This window comes from Balaenoptera acutorostrata, chromosome 1 (assembly GCF_949987535.1).
Source record: "Balaenoptera acutorostrata chromosome 1, mBalAcu1.1, whole genome shotgun sequence".
Classification (NCBI taxonomy): domain Eukaryota; kingdom Metazoa; phylum Chordata; class Mammalia; order Artiodactyla; family Balaenopteridae; genus Balaenoptera; species Balaenoptera acutorostrata.
Genome location: NC_080064.1, coordinates 75609539 through 75630912, shown reverse-complemented (window position 1 = coordinate 75630912; position 21374 = coordinate 75609539). Strand labels below are relative to the sequence as shown.

Genomic DNA, 21374 nt, shown 5'->3' with positions numbered 1-21374 from the left:
AGACTGACCTCTAGTCCTTGTGTGAGAGAATCCCTGAAACTTATTGCCAAGCCCTCTGGTACCATGTTGTGCCAGCCCTCTCATACATCTGCCTGGGAAATGTGTCGGGCCAAACACCAGCCCGCCTTATGCTGGGGTGAAGCCACCAACCCGATCCCTTTTGCTGGAGCCTCTGATGCCACTGTGGCTCTTCTTCCTTCTGCCTGGAGTTGCCGCTGTCATTGGTCACTGGCCTTGCCCTGGTGGACCATTCTGCTGACTGGACCTCAGATCCAACACATGCTTGTATGTTTTAAAGTATTTATGAGGTTCATCCTATGAAGAAGTTTGGGGTAAGCTGCCTTGACTAAGGCATATACTTAATTTTTCTTCTCCCTCCCCACCTCCTGTAATAATGAGCTATCAATTAAATGCTACTTTTCTGGCTCAGTTTAATAAGTATATGTATTCTTTGACTTCTCACTGAAGTGACTTTAGTACAATTTAGTTAACTGGCATTTTCTGGTAGAAAAGTAATCTTACTGTGTTTAATTGAACAGATTAAAATGCAATTATCTCAATTGTCAAAAATGTTTTCATAGATTTCCTAGTGGTTTTTTTTGTAGAAGAAAAATTATTCACATTACTGTAATTCCATATAGTGCAAAACTAGAACAAAGTGATGCAAATCTTTGGACAGAAAGGTCATTTGAGTCACTGGAGTGTCCTGAACCACAGTGGGAACTTAGAGCTGCTCTTGATGCACGGCACATTTCTTCAGATTCTGACACCACTCACTTATTTATATAGATGTTTTTCATGGGAATATTTGTGCTGAAGGAGAGCAATAGAGAGACATTCACTTGTAAACGGAGGCGGGTGGTGGGAAGGGGAAATGAAGCCTTTGTAGAACTCTAAAATAAACCAGGTTCTCAGAACCTCTCACTCTCAGTAATTCCTGCCATTCTTTATCTTGTAGAACAGAAGTGATTGAGAGAATTAAAGAACAGGATTAGCAGTGATAGAAACATGAATTCTGACTGGTGATCCAGAATAACAACTTGAAGTGAATGCACCTTGATCTTCTTACCAGAAAGGACGGTGAAGATTCCGACTCCTGATCCTAATTAGCTGTTATTTGCTGCTGAACACACAGCACTGTACAAGGCCTCTGTGTCTTCCTTGGGTTAATTAGAATAAGTGATGAACACAGAGGCACAGCTGGCTTGTTTGGATGATTGAATGTGAAGGAAGAGGGTAGTTTCGCAGGGGAGAAATATTTCCTGTGTTTTCATTGAGGATTAGCCTGTTGATGAGGAAATTCAGAGAGCAAAGGCCAGATAGCTTTTGGTTAACATTTTGCATAATTCAGACTGAATAATCCTACAATTCCTGGTAACTAAATTTGAATCTTTGGCAAACTTTGGAACTAGATGGGGAGTTATCAGATCTGCCTGCAGGCTAAAACTAGCAATCCATTACTGGGTCAATGATTTTTGCATTCTAGTCGGATTGTTTTAGGTTTTTTGCAAACAGCAGAGACCTAAGGACAGTAAGAAAAATGAGGAAAATTGCCAGGCTATACATACTCAAATTGAAACCACAAAACCATTAGGAACATGGAGTCGCTCTTTTCTCTCAAGCTCACCCTTGTCTCTATGGATCTGCTTCATTCTGTTCTGTTTTCTCATAACTTCATTTACCTGTGGTTCAGTTTACCTCATATTCCTTTAATTTAGCTGCCATGTCAATCTGACTCAGCAGTTTCTCGATTTTAAATTCCCAAATGGGGAGTCTCATGGGCTCATACTAATTTTTTGAGCCAGTCAACCAAGTCATAGGCGGTTGGCTAGCCTATGGATAGACTGGGTTTATGTCAGGTGCCTAATATTGGTTCAGTCAGCTGTGCTTCAGGGTCATAGGCCAGAGTAGGTTTGAACAAAGCAGCAGAGTCTCTGGACGGGGCAGAGTCTTGCAAATAAATAGACAGGCAATGGTTGGTATCTCATGTATAGGTAGTTTCCTCCTGTTAAAAAGAGGTGAATCTGAACGCTGAATTGTTGGGGAAAAAAATGCTCTGGTGAGACCACCATCTTGGTCTTTTCTCTCTTTGAGTTTTGAAATTCAGTGACCTTCTTTTCTCTCCTGTTGAATGGTGTCCCCTGTACTACATCCCTTCAGTGAGAACACTTCTCTCCTGCCCCCACATAAAAATTGACATAATATAAAAAGCTACAGGGGCTTCCCTGGTGGCGCAGTGGTTGAGAATCTGCCTGCTAATGCAGGGGACGCGAGTTCGAGCCCTGGTCTGGGAAGATCCCACATGCCACGGAGCAGCTGGGCCCGTGAGCCACAACTGCTGAGCCTGCGCGTCTGGAGCCTGTGCCCCGCAACAGGAGGGGCCGCGATAGTGAAAGGCCCGCGCACCGCGATGAAGAGTGGCCCCCGCTTGCCGCAACTAGAGAAAGCCCTCGCACGAACCGAAGACCCAACACAGCCAAAAATAAATAAATAAATAAATAAAGTAGCTATAAAAAAAAAAAACAATCGAATTCATGCTCTGCAATTCAGTTTAGCTAGTCGTTTAAAAAATCCTGTAAATAACAAACATCTTAAAATAAAAACCAAGCATGAGCTTATTCTAAAAAAAAAAAAAAAAAAAGCTACAGGAGAAGGGATTCTGAGAAGAAAATGGGCAAATGGGAAGAGAGGAGAAGAATGGGGGGAAAACTGGCTGGAAATGAGATCCTCAATTTCCACCTAGAAATGTGATACATTCCATGATGCTAAGCCATAAATTAGATGATAAGGTGTGGTGATGGGAGGTTTGAGGAAGAGGAAGAGGGAAGGAGCTGGGGTTAAAACAAGGGGCAGAAGAGCCTGAAGGAGAGGATTTGGGATATTGGGCCTCAGAAGGTGGGAATTCCACCTTGATGTCTTTGAAGTGATATTGCCAAAGGATAGGACAAAAGGTGAACTTGAAATGGAGATGAACAACAGAGTCAGGCTGGCTTTCAGCTTTCCCTCTTCGAGAAAGCACTCCAGTAGACAAGTTCATGAGCAATCTCTGGGGCAGTACAGCTCAGCAGGAGTATCTCAACTTCTAACCAGCCCCAATTAGAGATGCTCCAGAAAACAAACATGGGCATGTTGCAGATATTTTTACTGGGCTGTTATATTTTGGTTTGTCATTCTAGCAAATGGTCAGAGTTGCAGATGACATTTAACTGTTGGGATAAATTTGTCTGGCTTTAAAACATAACATGACATTTTCATGGAACACATAACCTTTAGGAAAAAGAGAAGGACCTCTTTATTTTTTCGTGTATCTTTATTTGGTTCTAACATTAACCATCCCTTCTGATCTGATGTCCCATAGTCTGGCCTGCAAAAGCCACCTATGTCAATCTTCCTAGATATTTGGTCTTGGGCACAGTGCTTACATTGCATAAATCACTAATCTTTTACCCTTCTTTATTGTGAATTAAAGAAGGGCCTGCCTGTTGAACTCCTGAATTTACCCTACTAACCCGAGCTCAGATGCCCCTCCTCCTTGAAGCGTTCCTAGAGTTACGTGTCCCCTGTGCGGTCAGCACAAACTACTCTGTATTGCAGTTACTTATTTGCATGATGGTCTCTCTCACTAATCTGTGAACTCCTTTCCTGCATCCCCTGTGGCTTTTTCACTTCTGAGCCTTCAGTACTGAGCACAGTGAGTGGCGCACTGTAGGTGCTCAATGAATGTTAGTTGAATTGAATTGACAGTGCTTAATATGGTTTAGCGTTCACAATGTTCTCAGGGCCCACTCTTCTAGGGGGCAGTTTTGGTGAAGTGGGAAGAGCATGGGAGTTGGAGTCAGGACACCTCTGTTCAAGCCTTTGCCTTGTTCTTTTTGAATGTATGTATTTGGTCACAGTCTCCCTGAGCTTTAGTTTCCTCCTATGTAAAATAGAAATAAGGATTCTTGCTGCTCAAGGCTTTTGTGAAGATGAAATGAAAAAAGTCTGTGTAATGTTAAAGTGCTATATATAAGCTGGATTTCATCAAAATCATCCTTTTGGAAATTCAGAAAGTAATCCTTCTTAGTGCTTGCTCCAAGACAGATCTTTCTTCTGCAGCTCTGTAGCAAACATGTCATAGAGTTGAAAGCTGTGCTGTTGTGAGAATAATAAATAGGAAACATGTAGTATAGTGCCTAGCATACAGTAGTCACTCAGAGAATGAGAGCTGCCATTACTGTTATTTCTACTACTATTATTAGGATAATGTAACATTTCCTCAGCTGGCTCAGAGGAAAGCAGTTGGGTGATCAGAGAAAGGTAGTGGGATCTCCAGTCTTCACATGGTTCTGTAACCCTCCATCCTTCACAGACAACTGATTTCTTGGCTCCGTTCTCCATACCCTAATCTTCACTTGTGTGCTGGGAGGATGACTTTGAGCTCAGAGAAGAGGAGCTATAAAAATCCAGGTGAGTGTTGCTGTCCTCTTGAGCATGTACTTAATTCTCTTATTATCTGTGTCTGTCAGACAGTGGAGCCTCTGTTGAGGATGATGAGGCTATAAAAATATCTGCATTTATCTGCAAGGCTGATACAGTACTTTATTTGGAAGTTAAGGTGGAGATAGAAACCTTTCAAGTTGATGCCATTGAGCCTTGTTAATTTGTGAAAGGATTTTGTACTTGCCCTCTTTCTTTTTTTTTAACCATTCTTAATTTTCCAATCCTGCTTTTCGTTGGCTTCAAATGTGCTCACAAGAGTTCTGCCAGCTTTAGTTGGAAGGAATATATTTCCGAGCTTAGTTGGACATCAGTTGATTTTGGGCCCTGCCCAGACTTTTGACAGAGAAGGTAGTGTTAAGGGGGTTGATGGTGTCTAGACAGTAAAATCAGAAACTGTGTGATTTATGTTGTATTATAGACATTCACTTCCCGGATTAGAAAAAGGAAACTGGTTTTTATCTAAGGAAGTTACATTAAAAACCAAAGCCCTTGGGTATTTCTGACCTATGAAAAGTTACAGCTTGCCTAGTTTTACATAACATTCTCCAACCCCTTCAAAGACAAGAATTATTGAGAGTGTTACTGTGTAGAGCCAGAGATGAGAATAGACTTCCAAGTTTCAGGAGGCAATTCATAGAACTATATAGTGATCTTCCCAGCTACTCACCTCTGGTTAGACCCCTATAAGCTCACAACACAGTTTGGTTATTGCACACCAGTTTCAGAGGGATAATGGAAAGTTGGAGAGGAGAGTGGCTAATAGCAAAAAAGGATGGAGTTGTTTGGGACTATAAAGAAGATTGAAGATCTGACTCAGGGATCCAAAAAATTGGACTTTGCCTTAAAGAAAAAGCATGCTCTTGATTAGGAAAAAGTATAATAAAAATTTTTTAAATTCCTCAATCATACCACAGTATTTTGTGTTTCTTTTTAGGTTGCTTAATGCTTGTAAACATCAGATATTCATTACTGTGGAAAATACTGGAAAGACAGAATCTTAATAAGCTAGGCAAATTTGTGTGGAATTAAAGGTTTTTAAAGCCTATGATAGCTTTTGTTTTGCTTTGACTTGGATAATCATCCAGAGCTTCAACTAAAACTCTTAATTCCTTTCAGAAAAGTATAAATTCCTCTATGGAGAGACTATGAGACATCATATCAAAGGCTGCTCTCTGAACTGTTTTAGAACACATGCATTTAAAGTGCTGTTGTCTTATTAGTTTATGAATTAAACTGCTTTTCTATCATTCTTTTAAAAGTTTTTAATCGCTCTTAAAATAGGAAAATTAGTCATCAAACTTCATTCATTACCAAGGAATTGTTTTATGTCCTTATCAGAGCCTAGGTTACTCTACTAGATTTAATTTCAATTTAATAGTTTTCTTCAGATTGTACCTGAGTCCTAACAGGGCACTCAACAAGTGTTAGTTGAACTGTATGTTGAGCTGTTTCTAAACCTGACACGGAAAGCACTTAGTGTATAGTAGCTACATAATTAAAATTATTTTAAAGAGCAGTTTCAGAAATAGTCATTATTTGATATTAATATCAGATATTAGAAAATAGAGAAGAGTTTAATGTATCAATATAATGTATTGATTGCTAAATACTCATGATATGTATGATATGCAGAACTCTTTTGTAGCAGCTGGGGATAGTGATAAAAGCCTTTTCCACAGCATTGTAGCCCTTTAGCAGGAAGACGTAGAGATCAGAACTCCATCAGACACCTGGGAAGCTGAAGACACTTGTTCAACATGTCACTCGAGTTCGTGATGTCTAGATTGTTGATTTCCTAGGGTGATAGTCTCCATCCTTCTGTAGTTGCCACAGGTTTAGCACAATGCTGGGAATGTAAGGGATATACTGGGAGATTCTTTTTTTTTTTTTTTTAAACATCTTTATTGAAGTATAATTGCCTTACAATGGTGTGTTAGCTTCTGCTTTATAACAAAGTGAATCAGTTATACATATACAATATGTTCCCACTTCTCTTCCCTCTTGCATCTCCCTCCCTCCCACCCTCCCCATCCCACCCCTCTAGGTGGTCACAAAGCACCGAGCTGATCTCCCTGTGCTATGCAGCTGCTTCCCACTAGTTATCTATTTTACATTTGGTAGTGTATATATGTCCATACCACTCTCTTACCCTGTCACATCTCACCCCACCCCTCCCCATATCCTCAAGTCCATTCTCTAGTAGGTCTGTGTCTTTATTCCCGTCTTGCCACTAGGTTCTTCATGGCCTTTTTTTCCCCCCTTAGATTCCGTATATATGTGTTAGCATACTGTATTTGTTTTTCTCTTTCTGACTTACTTCACTCTGTATGACAGACTCTAACTCCATCCACCTCATTACAAATACCTCCATTTCATTTCTTTTTATGGCTGAGTAATATTCCATTGTATATATGTGCCACATCTTCTTTATCCATTCATCTGTCGATGGACACTTAGGTTGCTTCCATGTCCTGGCTATTGTAAATAGAGCTGCAATGAACATTTTGGTACATGACTCTTTTTGACCTATGGTTTTCTCAGGGTATATGCCCAGTAGTGGGATTGCTGGGTCGTATGGTAGTTCTATTTGTAGTTTTTTAAGGAACCTCCATACTGTTCTCCATAGTGGCTGTATCAATTTACATTCCCACCAACAGTGCAAGAGTGTTCCCTTTCCTCCACACCCTCTCCAGCATTTATTGTTTCTAGATTTTTTGATGATGGCCATTCTGACCGGTGTGAGATGATATCTCATTGTAGTTTTGATTTGCATTTCTCTAATGATTAATGATGTTGAGCATTCTTTCATGTGTCTGTAGGCCATCTGTATATCTTCTTTGGAGAAATGTCTGTTTAGATCTTCTGCCCATTTTTGGATTGGGTTGTTCGTTTTTTTGTTATTGAGCTGCATGAGCTGCTTGTAAATCTTGGAGATTAATCCTTTGTCAGTTGCTTCATTTGCAAATATTTTCTCCCATTCTGAGGGTTGTCTTTTGGTCTTGTTTATGGTTTCCTTTGCTGTGCAAAAGCTTTTCAGTTTCATTAGGTCCCATTTGTTTATTTGTGTTCTTATTTCCATTTCTCTGGGAGCTGGGTCAAAAAGAATCTTGCTGTGATGTATGTCATAGAGTGTTCTGCCTATGTTTTCCTCTAAGAGTTTGATAGGGTCTGCCCTTACACTTAGGTCTTTAATCCATTTTGAGTTTATTTTTGTGCATGGTGTCAGGGAGTGTTCTAATTTCATACTTTTACATGTTCCTGTCCAATTTTCCCAGCACCACTTATTGAAGAGGCTGTCTTTTCTCCACTGTATATGCTTGCCTCCTTTATCAAAGATAAGTTGACCATATGTGTGTGGGTTTATCTCTGGGTTTTCTATCCTGTTCCATTGATCTATATTTCTGTTTTTGTGCCAGTACCAAACTGTCTTGATTACTGAAGCTTTGTAATATAGTCTGAAGTCAGGGAGCCTGATTCCCCCAGCTCCATTTTTCGTTCTCAAGATTGCTTTGGCTATTCGGGGTCTTTTGTGTTTCCATACAAATTGTGAAATTTTTTGTTCTAGTTCTGTGAAAAATGCCAGTGGTAGTTTGATAGGGATTGCATTGAATCTGTAGATTGCTTTGGGTAGTAGAGTCATTTTCACAATGTTGATTCTTCCAATCCAGGAACATGGTATATCTCTCCATCTATTTGTATCATCTTTAATTTCTTTCATCAGTGTCTTATAATTTTGAGATTCTTGATTAATTGGCGAATTGTCTATATAGAAGGAGGCTTTGGAAACTAGCATAAGCTGAAACATTAGTACTTCACCAATGCTAATTATGGTAGAATGCAACGATGGGAAAACTGCAGAAATAACAATAATAATGGTCACCATTAATTAATGATAATAATAGTCACCATTAATTAAGCACTTATTATTAAGCACTTAATTCTTCTAACAGCTCTATGAATTTCATATTATTATCACAGTCTTCCAGATGGGCAAACTGAAGTTCAGAGAAGCTAAGTAACTTGACTAAGATCACAAGCTTAGTAAATACTAGAGTTTTTAAGATTCAGATTTAGTCTGTCTTGAGTCAAAAAACCATCCTCATTTTTTATTGAAATATAGTTGACATACAGTATCATGTTAGTTTTGGGTATGCTACATAATGATTTGATGGTTGCATACATTATGAAATGATCACAACAATAAGTCTAGTAACCATCTGTCCCCACACAGAGTTATTACAATATTATTGACCATGTTCCTTGTGCTGTATATTACATCCCTGTGGCTTATTTTATAGCTAGAGGTTTGTACCTCTTAATCCCCTTCACCTATATCACCCCCACCACACACACCTCTCCCCTCTGGCAACCACCCATTTGTTCTCTGTATCTTTGAATTAGTATTCATTTTGTTTTATTTGTTTTGTTTTTATATTCCACATATAAACAACATCATATGGTATTTGTCTTTCTTTGACTTATTTCACTTAACATAATACCTTCTAGATCCATCCATGTCACATATAGCAAGATTTCTTTTTTTATATGGCTGAGTAATATTCTATTATGAATATGCATACACACACACACACACACATATATATGTCATATCCTCTTTATCCATTCATCTATCAGTGGATATTTAGGTTGCTTCTATATCTTGGCTATTATAAATAATGCTGCAGTGAATATTGGTGTGCATATATCTTTTTGATTAGTATTTTTGTGTTCTTCAGATAAATACCCAGAAGTGAAATTGCTGGATCATGTGGCAGTTCTATTTTTAATTTTTTGAGGAAAATCTGTACTGTTTTCCATAGTGGCTGCACCAATTAACAATCCCACTAACAGTGCTCAAGAGTTCCCTTTTCTCCACATTCTCACCAACACTTGTTATTTTTTGTCTTTTTGATGATAGCCATTCTGACAGGCATGAGTTGGTATCTCATTGTGGTTTTGATTTGTATTTCCCTGATGATTAGCGATGTTGAGCATCTTTTCATGTGCCTGTTGGCCATCTCTATTTCTTCTCTGGAAAAATGTCTATTCAGTTCCTCTTTCCATTTTTAAATCAGGTTGTTTGGTGTTTTGATGTTGAGTTGTGTATGGGTTCTTCGTATATTTTGGATATTAACCCCTTATCGAATATATCATTTGCAGTTATCTTCTCCCATTCAGTAGGCTGTCTTCATTTTGTTGATAGGCTCCTTCACTGTGTAAAAGCTTTTTAGTTTGCTGTAGTTCCATTTGTTTATTTTTTATTTTGTTTCCCTTGCCAGGGGAGACAGATCCAGAAAAATATTGTTAAAACTGATATCAAAGAGCATACTGCCTATGTTTTCTTCTAGAATTTTGATGGTTTCAGGTCCTACATTTAAATCTTTAATCCATTTTGAGTTTATTTTTGTATACAGAATGAGGAAGTAGTCCAGTTTGATTCTTTTGCATATAGCTGTCTATTTTTCTCAACACCCACCACTTATTGTTTATTTAGTAGCATGTTGTTTACACTCCACACGTTTGTGGGTTTTGAAGTTTTTTTCTTGTAGTTGATTTCTAGTCTCATACTGTTGTGGCTAGAAAAGATGCTTGATATGATTTCAGTCTTCTTAAATTTACTGAGACTTGTTTTGTGGCCTAGCATGTGATCTGTCCTGGAGAATGGTACATGTGCACTTGAAAAGAATGTGTATTCTGCTGATTTTGGATGGAATATTATATATATTTTATATTTATCTATTAATTCCATCTGGCTAACATATTACTTAAGGTCAGTGTTTCCTTATTGATTTTCTGTCTGGATGATCTGTCCATTGATGTGAGTGGGGTGTTAAAGTCCCCTACTATTACTGTATTACTGCAGATTTCTCCCTTTATGTTTGTTAATAGTTGCTTTATGTATTTAGGTGCTTCTATGTTAGGTGCATATATTTTTACGATTGGTGTATCTTCTTATTGGATTGATTCCTTTATCATTATGTAATGTCCTTCTTTGTTTCTTGTTACAGTCTTTGTTTTAAAGTCCATTTTGTCTGATATAAGTATTGCTAACCCAGCTTTCTTTTTGTTTTCATCTGCATGGAATACCTTTTTCTCTCCCCTCACTTTAAGCTTGTGTGTGTTTTTCTATCTGAAATGAGTCTCTCATAGGCAGCATATATTTGGGTCTTGTTTTTGTGTCTATTCAGCCACTCTATGTCTTTTGATTGGAGCATTTATTTTGTTTACATTTATAGTAATTATTGATAGGTATGTACTTATTTGCATTTTGTTAACTGTTTTCTGGTTGTTTTTGAAGTTCTTTTTTGTTCCTTTCTTCCCTTGTGATTTGATGACTATATTTAGTGTTATGTCTGGATTCCTTTCTCTTCTTTGTGTGTATTTATACAGGTTTTTGGTCATTTGGTTTGTGGTTACCGTGAGGTTCATATATAACAACATATATATTATTATTTTCAGTTGATGATCTTTTAAGTTTGAACACATTATAACAACCTGACATTTTAACTCCCTGCACCATGTTTAATATTTTGATGTCATATTTTACATCTTTTTGTTTTGTGTATCCCATAACTACTTATTGTGGATACAGATGATTTTGCTACCTTTGTCTTTTAACTTTCCTACTAGCTTGATAAGTGGTTGATCTACTACATTTATTGTATTTTTGCCCTTTCCAGTGAGATTTTTTTCCTTTTGTAATTTTCATATTTCTCATTGTGTCCTTTCCTTTTCCACTTAGAGAAGTCCCTTTAACATTTCTTATAAAACTGGTTTAGTGGTGCTGAACTCTTTTAGCTTTTGCTTGTCTATAAAACTCTATCCCTCCTTCAAATCTGAATGATAGCCTTGTTGGGTAGAGTATTCTTGGTTGTAGGTTTTTTTCATTTCATCACTTTAAATATATCATGCCACTTCCTTCTGGCCCACAAAGTTTCTGCTGAAAAGTCAGCTTATTGTCGTATGGGAGTTCCCTTGTATGTAACTTGTTGCTTTTCTCTTGCTGCTTTTTCTCTCTTTATATTTCTGCCGTTTTACGAAAAGACAACCTACAGAATGGGAGAAAATATTTGCAAATGATGCGACAGACAAGGGCTTAATCTCCAAAATATATAAACAGCCCATACAACTCAAGAACAACAACAAAAAACAACCCAATCGAAAAATGGTCAGAAGACCTTAATAGACATTTCTCCAAAGAAGACATACAGATGGCCAAGAGGCACATGAGAAGATGCTCAACACCACTAATTATAAGAGAAATGAAAATCAGAATTGCAATGAGGTATCACCTCACACCGGTTAGAAGGGACATCATTGGAAAATCTACAAACAACAAATGCTGGAGAGGGTGTGGAGAAAAGGGAACCCTCTTGCACTGTTGGTGGGAATGTAAATTGATACAGCCACTATGGAGAACAGTATGGAAGTTCCTTAAAAAACTAAAAATAGAATTACCATATGACTAAGCAATCCCACTACTGGGCATATACCCAGAGAAAACCATAATTCAAAAAGACACATGCACCCCAGTGTTCATTGCAGCACTATTTACAATACCCAGGTCATGGAAGCAACCTAAATGCCCATCGACAGACGAATGGATAAAGAAGATGTGGTACATATATACAGTGGAATATTACTCAGCCGTAAAAAGGAATGCAGTTGGGTCATTTGTAGAGACATGGATGGACCTAGAGACTGTCATACAGAGTGAAGTAAGTCAGAAAGAGAAAAACAAATATCATATATTAACATATATGTGGAATCTAGAAAAATGGCACAGATGAACTGGTTTGCAAGGCAGAAATAGAGATACAGATGTAGAGCACAAATGTATGGACACCTAGTGGGGAAAGCTGAGGGGAGCGGGGTGAGATGAATTGGGAGATTGGGGTTGACATATATACACTAATATGTATAAAATAGATAACTAATAAGAACCTGCTGTATAAAAATAAATAAATTAAATTAAATTAAATTAAAAAAAAGAAGACATACAGATGGCCAGTAGGTACATGAAAAGATGCTCAACATCACTAATCATAGAGAAATGCAAATCAGAACTACAGTGAGGTACCACCTCACACTGGTCAGAATGGCCATCATTAAAAAGTCTACAAATAACAAATGCTGGAGAGAGTGTGGAGAAAAGGGAGCCCTCCTACACTGTTGGTGGGAATGTAAGTTGGTACAGCCACTATAGAAAACAGTATGGAGGTTCCTCAGAAAACTAAAAATAGAATTACCATATGATCCAGCAATCCCACTCCTGGGAATATACCCGGGCAAAACTATAATTCAGAAAGGTACATGCACCTCTATGTTCATAGCTGCACTGTTCACAATAGCCAAAAGATGGAAACAACCTAAGTGTCCATCAACAGATGAATGGATAAAGAAGATGTGGTACGTATATACAATGGAACACTACTCAGCCATAAAAAAGAACGAAATAATGCCATTTGTAGCAACATGGCTGCAGCTAGAGATTATCATACTAAGTGAAGTAAGTCAGAAAGAAAGAGAAAGACAAATACCATATGATATCACTTATATGTGGAATCTAAAATATGGCACAAATGAACCTATCTACAAAACAGAAACAGACTCAGAGAACTGACTTGTGGGTGCCAAGAGGAGAGGGGGAGAGAGAGGCATGGACTGGGAGTTTGGGATTGGTAGATGAAAACTATTACATTTAGAATGGATAAGCAACAAGGTCCTACTGTATAGCACAGGGAACTATACTCAATATCCTGTGATAAGCCATAATGGAAAAGAATATAAAAAAGAAAAAAAAAAAAGGTCATGAAGAACCTAGGGGCAAGATGGGAATAAAGACACAGACCTACTAGAGAATGGACTTGAGGATATGGGGAGGGGGAAGGGTACACTGTGACAAAGTGAGAGAGTGGCATGGACATATATACACTACCAAACATAAAATAAATAGCTAGTGGGAAGCAGCCACATAGCACAGGGAGATCAGCTCGGTGCTTTGTGACCACCTAGAGGGGTGGGATAGGGAGGGTGGGAGGGAGGGAGATGCAAGAGGGAAGAGATATGGGAACATATGTATATGTATAACTGATTAACTTTGTTACAAAGCAGAAACTAACACACCATTGTAAAGCAATTATACTCCAATAAAGATGTTAAAAAAAAAGAATGTATATATGTGTATAACTGAGTCACTTTGCTGTACATCAGAGATTAGCACAACATTATGAATCAACTATACTTCAATAAAAAATATATAAACAATATATCTGCCTTTTTAATTACAGTGTGTCTTAGTGTGGTCCCCTTTGGGTTGATCCTGTTTGGGGCTCTGATTCTTGGCCTTGGATATCTATTTCCTTCCCTAGGTTAGGGAATTTTTCAGATATTATTTCTTCAAATAAGTTCTCTGCCCCTTTCGCTCCTCCTTCGGGGACCCTTATAATACAAATGTTAATACACTTGATGTTGTCCCAGAGGTCTTTAAAACTGTCCTTATCTTTTAAAATTCCTTTTTCTTTTTCTGTTCAGCTTGGTTGATTTCCACTACTTTTGTCTTTCAGATCGCTGATCCTTTTTCTGTATCATCTGATCTACTATTGATTCCTTCTAATGTATTTTTTATTTCAGTTACTGTGTTCTTCAGCTCTGTTTGGTTCTTTATATTTTCTAATTCTTTATTGAAATTCTCACTGTGTTCATTCATTCTTCTCTCAAGTTTGTTGAGCATCTTTATGATCATTACCTTGAACTCTTTATCAGTTAGCTTGCTGTCTCCACTTTGTTTAGTTCTTTTTCTGAGGTTTTTGTCTTGTTCCGTCATTTGGAATGTATTTTTCTGTCTCCTCATTTTTGTTCAATTCTCTTTGTTTAGGTATTAGATAGGTCAGTTGGGTTTTCCAGTCTTGGAGAAGTCGCCTTATGTGGGAGACAAACTGTGGGTCCCAGCAGCACACTCCCCTCTGATCGCCAGAGCTATATGCTCTAGGGGTGCCCCCTATATGGGCTGTGTGCAGCCCCCTGTTGTGGCAGGGCAGGCTACCATGGGTGCACTGGTAGGTAGGGCTGGCCCTGGCTGGGTTGGCTCTGAAGCCATGCCTTGTGTGCTGGTGGCAGACCCATTGCAGGACAATGCAGCCTTCTTGTGTGTTTGGCTCTGCGGCCCAGGAGGGTGTGGGACTGCTGTCAGCCTGCTGGGGGGGGGGGCATAGTCCCTGCATGCCTGTCTGCATGGCCCAGGAAGGCTTGGGCCTGGGTGCTCACATGACTGTTGGCAAGGCCCCAGGGGGCAAAACGCATCCTCTTAATTATCATCCTGTCATAGAATTTTTTTAAAAATTATTTATTTATTTATCTATGGCTGTATTGGGTCTTCGTTTCTGTGCGAGGGCTTTCTCTAGTTGCGGCGAGCGGGGGCCACTCTTCATCGCGGTGCGTGGGCCTCTCGCTATCACGGCCTCTCTTGTTGCGGAGCACAGGCTCCAGACGCGCAGGCTCAGTAGTTGTGGCTCACGGGCCTAGTTGCTCCGCGGCATGTGGGATCTTCCCAGACCAGGGCTCGAACCCGTGTCCCCTGCATTGGCAGGCAGATTCTCAACCACTGCGCCACCAGGGAAGCCCTGTCATAGAATTTTTATTCACCTTCACCACTAGTTTCTCATAAGAAGTTTTCTTTTGACCTACCCTAGTCTGCTAAACAGAGCTCTCTGGGTATCCACATATCATATCCCGAAAGCTAAGGGCCCTTTGAAAATAAATCTTCCCCATTATCACCTTGATTTTTGTTCTGGTTATTTAATGCTGCCTAACAAATTATGCCAAAACTTAGTGGCTTAAAGCAATGACAGAATTTAATTTGCTCATGAATTTGCAATTTGGTCAGGACTTAGTAGGGATAGCTCACCTCTGCTTTGCTTGCTGTCAGCTGGGGTGGCTCAAACAGGAATAGAATAATTATTTACATTTCTGGCAAGTGATGCTGGAAAGACTCAAACAACTGGGGGCTGGTATAGCTGAGGCTTCACAGTCCTCTCTCTCCCTCTCTATGTGGATTTGCCTGTGGTCTCTCCAGTATGGTGGCATCAGGGTTTTTGGGCTTCCTATATGTCAGCTCAGGGCACCCAAGAGACAGAGGCACACAGAAAAAGGGAGAGGGGGGAAAGGAGAGAGAGAGAGAGCGAGCGAGAGCAAGCACACACACATGTGCCAGGTGGAAGCTATATTGCCTTTTCTAACCTAGTCTCGGAAATCTTGCATCATCACAGTTTTTTTTCATTAGAAGCAATCCACTAAGGCAGACACATATTCAAAGTAAGGGGAGTTAATTTTTCACCATTTGTTGGAAGAATGTCAAAGAATATGTGAACTTGTTTAAAAACTCCATGGTACCATGCATCTTGCTTGAGTAGCTCCTCTGCTGTCTCAACTTTAGGCGATAGGGCTGGCCCTGGGCAGAAATGTGAAAGAAGTATGAGCTGTCAACAACATCCATCACTCCCCAGTTGTGGCCCTCGCCTCTTCCAGGGCCTCTCTTCCCACTGGTAATGGTCCTGTGTGGCTGTGGAGCTTCTCTGCTCTCCCAAACTCAGAACTTTCCAGCTCTCCTGCTCCACACCCCTCCTTACCTCCACCATAATACTCATCTAGATGATTAATTCTCTGGGCACCATTACCAATGCAGCCAGCAGAGCTCCTGCAACACCAGCACCAGCCAGTACCTGAACCAGCTCTGACTAGGGCTCATGGTGTGCCAATATTGCCATAGTACACATTTTCATGAGCCATACATTATTGCTTTCTCATATTTTTTATTAACGATAAGCCACAGCTTTCCCAGGATATTTCTGCCAAAACCTTCATTGTCCACTTTAGTATATCACACTCTTGTGTTCTCTGAAATATTAAATCAACATGAGTGGCATAAATGGAAGACATTAGCTTTGGTATGGCAAACACCTGTTTGATGGCATAGACAAGAGGTGGGTTTGCCTTCCTAGGAAGAAAACAGTTGCTGCCGGAGCAGAGCAGGATTTTTTTCCTTTGGCTCCTTTGATGATTTTGATATGCTGGAAAATAAAATATAGCACCTCGGGATTTTCATAAATCTTGCTGCATATTTTTCTCAAGTTTATGAAAATGCATTTTTAGAAAATAAAATACTAAAAACTTTTTAGAGCTTTGAGGAATAATAGGGAATACTTTTTTGTGTTAGTAAAAGAAATTATTGTACAGTCGTCCCTTGGTATCCTTGAGGGATCCCTGCAGATACCAAAATCCACAGATGCTCAAAGCCCCTTATATAAAATGGAATAGAATTTGCATATAACCTACCCACGCACATTCTCCCTTGTACTTTACATCATCTCTAGATTACTTATAATACCTAATACAATGTAAGTGCTGTGAAAATAGTTGTAAATACAAGGTAAGTGCTATGTAAATAGTTGCTGGTACACAGCAAATTCAAGTTTTGATTTTTGAAACTTTCTGGAATTTTAAAAAAATATTTTTGATCCACAGTTAATTGAATCTGCAAATGCAGAACCCTCAGATATGGAGGGCCAACTGTAGTTCTGCCTGGAATTTCTTCTGCTGTATTTCCCAAACATCATATTTTCATTGTGTTCTCAAAGCTGAAATAATCTGCAGGATTTATGTTGTAAGGGCCAGTGACTCTATACCTTGTTTTAATCATCTTATAAATTGCATAGTGGTCTATTAAGGCACGAATCAAGTCCATTTTCTGATTATAAAATATTATAAAATATAAAAATATTTTATAATCAGAAAATGGACTTGATTCGTGCCTTAATAGACCACTATGCAACTTATAAGATGTAGACATGGTACATGGACCATGGTACATGTAGACATGGTACATGTAGACATGGTCCTTAAGGCTTTAACTCCTGATTCTTAATCACTTCATCATACATGAGCAGTGCGTCTTATGCTATTTAATCCCGCTTCCATAAGCAGCTGTCTTCAATCTTTGCTATTGAGGAGGATGCAATACGCTGTACCAGGGATTCTGGTATGTTACTGCAGTGCCAGATTATAAGGCTGAGTTCAGACACAGTTGAGTGTCACCATCACTAGTGGCCATTTAGTATTTACTGTGTGACAGGATCTTGAGATTTTTATCTCATGAAATCCTCTAAGGTAGATGTTAATATCCACATTTTACAAGCAACAAAACTAAGGCTCCAAGAGATTAAATAATTTGCCCAAGATTACTTACCAGTACATGTTGCAAACTTGATTCTAAACTGGACTTTCTGACTCTCCAGCCCTTGCTGTTAGCCTAATATACTCTACTACCACCATTAGTTGTAAAGAATTACTTTACTAATTCTCCATTCTTTTACCCCCTCCCACTGCCTTATCGTAATGCAGACAGCTCCCAGTTGCTAGAGGATGCTCTTTCTTTCCAGTGGTATTGCTATAAATAAATCCTTTTCCTCATGCACTGTGAGGTAACATTCATGTAAAAAGAGAATCCAAATAAAATTCTGAGAGTTTGCAGAGTTTCTATTTGCATGAGAGACAAAGAAGTCTTATAGGGTTCAGTGACATTGAGTTGCCATGTAATGAATATCTTTTTATAATTGAGTTGAACTCCTAGGAAGCATTGGAATTGATAGTCAGCCTTGGATTGAGACAGTGAAGCAAGGAGGAAGGACCTGGGCTGCCTCCCACTGCCCTGTGTTAATTGGACTATTATATGAGCAAGCCTGGGGGAGACTTATGCAGAGTTCAGTGAGATGATAAACTATGAGAAACTGAAAGAGTAACTCTAGTAAAAGGAATACTGCTAAGCAAGAAATACCTTTAAAAATTAGGAACCTGGAAGGTGTAGTGTGCTTCTTCCAACTCTTACAAAAGTTGCTGGAGAAAGAAAGGAGGGAGCAGAGACTCCCAGATTGGTACCCACATTGAGGCAGTGAAAATCAGGATTCAAAGCCTCATCAGCTGACTCTAAAGTTGGTGACAATGAGATGAGTTTGCCATACAAAAGTTCATGATAGTTGAGGGTCTGATGACATCCCCTTTTAACTTCAGCTTGTGTTGTCATCTAGCCAACTCTTATGATAAAAGTCCTACATGAGGTCAATGTGCTAGGTACTGCACCATAGTCTACTAGGGTTGGGGGTGGGAAGAAGAATAAACAGACAACTGTAACAGTGATAAGAACTATGATTGAAACACTGAGTACAGTGGTCTAAAATAGGTAGGTCTGGAGGACTTACCATAAGTGGTGTAATCTGAGATGAGATGAACATTTATTTGTTTTTAAGGATATTTTTATTACTTTCAGATGCGTGTGTTTGTATACATTTATCGCAGAGAAATGAAAACTTTAAAAACTTATATAATACTATGTTGAATAAGAGTGAGTGGTGACAGTGAATATCCCTGCTTTGTTCCTGATCTAAGAAAGAAAGTATTTAGTCTATCACCACTAAGTTTAACGTCATCTGTAAGGTTTTTATAGGTGATGTTTACCAAGTTGAGGAAGTTCTCCTCTATTCTTATGTTTTTGAGTGTTTTTATCATGAGTGAGTGTTGAATTTTTAATGTTTTTCTGCATCTATTGATATGGTTATATGATTTTTCTTTTTTAACCTGTTATATGGTAGATTGTGTTATTTATTCTTGAAATATTGGACCAGCCAACTTGATTATAGTATACAGTTTTTTATATATTTCTGAATTCTATTCGCTAATATTCACTTATGGATGTTTGTGTCTATGTTTATGAGGGATATTGGTCTGTAGTTTTCTCTGTGTGTGTGTGTATGTGTGTGTGTGTACGGTCTTTGTCTGGTTTTGGTATTAGGATAATCCCAGCTTAATAAAATCAATTGGAAAATGTTCTATCATCTTCTTTTTTCTGGAAGAGATTGTATAAAATTGGTGTTAAATCTTCCTCAAACATTTGGCAGAACTTTCCAGTGAAACCATCTGGGCCAGGAGAGTTCTTTTACGAAGTTTTAAAATTATCAATTCAATTTCCTTAATAATTATAGCACTATTCAAATGATCAGTTTCATCTTGTGTGAGTTGTGGTGGTGGTTTGTGTTTTCCAAGGGATTGGTCTGTTTCAATCTAAGTCGTCAAATTTATGAGTGTAGAGTTGTTGGTAGTATTCCCTTATTATTTGTTATATGTCTTCAGGGTCTATAGTAATAGCCCCCATTTCATTCTTGATATTGGTAATCTGTGTCTTCTCTCTTTTTTTGTCAGTCTTGCTAGCGGATTGTCAATTTTATTGATCTTTTCAAAGAACCAGCTTCTTGTAACATTGATTTTCTCTATCGCTTTTTCTGTTTCCATGTCATTGATTTCTGCTCTTGTCTTTATTATTTTCTTCCTTCTACTTGCTGTGATCTCAGGGGGCTTTTGCTCTTATTCTATGTTCTTGAGGTGAAAGCTTAGATTATATGTGACTTTTCCTCTTTTTCAATCTAAGCCTTTAGTGCTCTAATTTTCCTTCTTAGCACTACTTTAGCTGTGTTCCACAAATTTTGATATTTTTATTTTCATTCATTTCACTGTATTTTTTAATTTCCCTGAGACTTTGTCTTTGACCCATTGACCACTTAGAAGTGTGTTATTTAGTTTCCAGGTATTTGAAGCTTTTCCTGTTATCTTTCTGTTATTAATTTCAGGTTTGATTCCATTGTGGCCAGAGAACCCACTGTATAAGCTCTTTTTTTTTTTTTTAATCATTTGCTTTTTTTTTTTAATTTTATTTATTTATTTATTTATTTATGGCTGTGTTGGGTCTTTGTTTCTGTGCGAGGGCTTTCTCTAGTTGCGGCAAGTGGGGGCCACTCTTCATCGCGGTGCATGGGCCCCTCACTATCGCGGCCTCTCTTGTTGTGGAGCACAGGCTCCAGATGTGCAGGCTCAGCAATTGTGGCTCATGGGCCTAGTCGCTCCACAGCATGTGGGATCTTCCCAGACCAGGGCTCGAACCCATGTTCCCTGCCTTGGCAGGCAGATTCTCAACCACTGCGCCACCAGGGAAGCCCAAGCTCATTTTTTTTTAACTGATGAGATTTGTTTTATGGCCCAGGATATACTAAGTTAACCATGTCTTAGTATACGTTCTGTGGGCACTTGAAAAGAATGTGTATTCTGCTGTTGTTGGATGTTCTATAAATGTCGATTAGATGCTGTTGGTTGATGGTGTTGTTGAGTTCTTTTGTATCCTTCTTGATTTTACATGTAGTTGTTCTATCAGTTGCTGAAAGAAGGGTGTTGAAGTCTCCAATCATATTTGTTGATTTGTCAGTTTCCCTTTTCTGTTCTATCAGTTTTGCGTAACATATTTTACAGCTCTATGGTTTGGTGCTTAGCCATTTAGGATTGCTAATGTCTAATGTTAATTGTTTATGTCTTCCGGACAGATTGTCCATTTTAGCCTTTTGTAATGTCTCACTCTCTCTGGTAGTTTTCTTTGCTCTGAAGTCTATTTGACATTTATATAACTACTCCTGTTTTGTTTTGACTAAGGTTTCCGTACTACATTTTCTGTCTTATTTTCAAACCTACCTATGTCATTATGTTTGAAGTGAGTTTTTTGTGGACAACATATACTTCTGTTAGATATTTTAACCACTTCAAACTCTGACTTTTAAGTGGTATATTTAGATCATTTGCAATTAATGTAATTATTGATATTTTAGAGCTAAGTCAGCCATTTTATTTTTTGTTTTCTGTTCTATTTTTCACTTCTCCGCTTTCTTCTTCCTACCTTCCTGTTGATTATGAACAGTCTTTAGAACTTTATTTTTATTTATCTATAGTGTTTTTGAATATATCTCTTTGTATAGCTTTTTTAGTGATTGCTCTAGGTATATTACATATACATAACTTATCAG

The 21374-nt window shown here is 38.5% G+C and overlaps 1 protein-coding gene across 11 annotated transcripts in view; it reads left to right on the top strand.

Moving 5' to 3' along the window:
• The window catches only part of DDAH1 (dimethylarginine dimethylaminohydrolase 1), a 252938-nt gene that overhangs the window by 123879 nt on the left and 107685 nt on the right, over positions 1-21374 (top strand). For 2 of the 11 annotated variants that reach the window (XM_057547543.1, XM_057547550.1), the window contains one exon: positions 4352-4449. The exons of the other annotated variants lie outside the window; for them this stretch is intronic. The gene's annotated coding sequence lies outside the window, so the exon portion shown is untranslated. The remainder of the gene's footprint in view (positions 1-4351; positions 4450-21374) is intronic. 11 annotated transcript variants of the gene reach the window in all.